Genomic DNA, 2,386 nt, shown 5'->3' with positions numbered 1-2,386 from the left:
GTATGCAAGAAAAAGATTATAATAACAGGTCATGAAATCTAATCTGTGTAAAGAGGGTGGAATATTATGGTTTGAATATGTTCCCCAAAGTTTATGTGTTGGAAACCCCAGGGCAACAGTATTGAGTAGCATAACATTTAAGAGGTGATTAGATCATGAGGCTTTTTCCTCACAAATGGGTTAATGTCATTATCATGGGAGTGGGTTCATTACTGTGAAAGTAGATTTGTTATAGAAGTGAGTTCAGCCTTGTTCTGTTCTCTTTCATGCACGTGCTCTCTTGCCCTTCTGCATTCTGCCATGGGATGATGCAGCAAGAAGTCCTTTGCCAGATGTGGCCCCTCAGTCTTGGACTTCTCAGCCTCTAGAACTATAAGCCAAATAAACTTCTGTTGTTTATAAATTACCCAGTCTGTGGTATTCTATTGTAGCAACACAAAATAGACTAAGACGCCAGGCAAGGGCTAATGTTTTTAGTTTAAGAAGTAGTCTGGAGGTAGGCAGCTGTCCACATAGCAATCCTCATTATATGGTGGTTATCCTGATGTATTGATAATGAAGATATCATGTCAGTGTGTACTACACACTCCAGTTAGGAAGGAAGCAGAAAGCCAACAATTCATCCAAGTCTGCTCAATTTATAGATAATTCCTACATTCCCACCCAGGGAATGTACATCATTTCATTGGTTTGGACCACAATTGCTGCTAATATTTGCAGGGTCCAACCCACAGCAAGTACAAGTGTAGGTCCTTTCACCATATGTCTGAATATATAAAACTTACATTTCAAGCTGGTAACTAATAAAAAAAGAAAAATAATCCCAACCTGTGACTTAAGCATATATACTTCCATAAAGCCAAAATTTTGAAAACTGAAAAGCTCTGTATGATCTTTTTATTACAAAAAGTTGGCAACTCATCAAAGATGAGTAAATTCAGTTATTATTTCACAAGTTTGGATCATGTGGTGGGAATTCTTAGGTGAGTTACAAAGCACAGATATAACTTGTAAAATATTGCATACTAATCTAAAAAAGTACTATATTCTTGCTTCCATCCTAATAACATAGAATTTTCACATAATGATAGAAAAGATTAAAATTATTTAAACATTGAAAATAAAATACAACTGTACACATGTGCATAATTTAAATATATTTTAATCAAAAACATAATTAAATGGTGTTTAAAGAATCAAAAAGTTAACATTACTTTTGACATATTTTTAAAACATTCAAAATTATCTATTAATTTATAAAAGCAAAATAAAAATGTAATTAAAAATATAATATTTTAAAAACCAAAGTTATTTAGATTAAGCCTAAAGGTTTTATTTCATTTTTTTGAAAATCAGATTATATTAAATATATTTAGAAAAATAAAACTACTCACAATTTTAGTGTTTGTCACCAATATCAAAATCTATTACCATATTCCACATATTATGGCTAGATCTACAGACATTCAAATATAAATGTAATGTGCAACTTTTGTAAACACTGAACCAATTGATGATTACCTCTAGAATCACAAATGGGAACACAAAAGCAGTAAGAAAATGGAAACTCTACATTACTCTACAATAATACTTTACTATGGAAGAATTTATTTCATTCATGCCATACAATAGAAAGAGTTTGACAAATTAATATTCTTTATTTCTTATCTAATCAGTACTGCTGCTCAGATCCTTCCTGGCCTCAAAGCAAAGTGCATCTCCAAAGTCAGCAGCAGCAGCATGAACCACAATACTTCCCAGCTTTTGGATCCAATTGGCTTGTTTTGAGTACAGACTATAAGAGATGTGGGTGAGTAGTTCCCACTTCCTGGGCCCTGAATAGCATCAGTCATGAGAGCAGATATTCAGGGTGTGTCCATGCCCAGTGACAGATCCTGAGTGACAGAGGCACTTGTGCTCTTTAATAAATGGTTCTGTTATCTGTTTGTGATATGTAGGGTTCTCTGAAATATGAGTCCAGGGCAGAGGTTCATATACCTGGATCTGAGAGCATTTCTCACCAGGAATATTCCACATGCCTAAAGAGAGACAAGGAGATCAGTATTTCAACAGAACACAGCACTGCCCTTTCTCCTCCCACTCCCCCAAAATCATAGCTCTCTTATTAAGGAGGAAGAGAAGATTGGACATTGGGTTGGAAACTAAAGGTGAAAGCCACAAAAGGTGTAATAAAGGCAGAAGACCATCAGAGAATCTCTAGCTGCCCAAATGTGAAATCAACATAACCAAAAGACAAAATCTGCATTTTAAAAACTAGCTGTTATTTGAACTTACACGTAGTCTACAGGTAGAATTCCTCGTATGGGGAGAACTTCTTGTATCTTTAGGAAAAACAGCTTAGTATGTTTGGTTATTTAAAAAAAAA

General features: G+C 34.5%; 1 pseudogene; it reads left to right on the top strand.

The window, feature by feature from the left end:
- The window catches only part of LOC103608702, a 27,549-nt pseudogene that overhangs the window by 13,849 nt on the left and 11,314 nt on the right, over window positions 1-2,386 (top strand).

Source organism: Galeopterus variegatus, unplaced genomic scaffold (assembly GCF_000696425.1).
Source record: "Galeopterus variegatus unplaced genomic scaffold, G_variegatus-3.0.2 Scaffold8712, whole genome shotgun sequence".
Classification (NCBI taxonomy): domain Eukaryota; kingdom Metazoa; phylum Chordata; class Mammalia; order Dermoptera; family Cynocephalidae; genus Galeopterus; species Galeopterus variegatus.
This window is presented reverse-complemented; position numbering and strand designations above follow the sequence as displayed.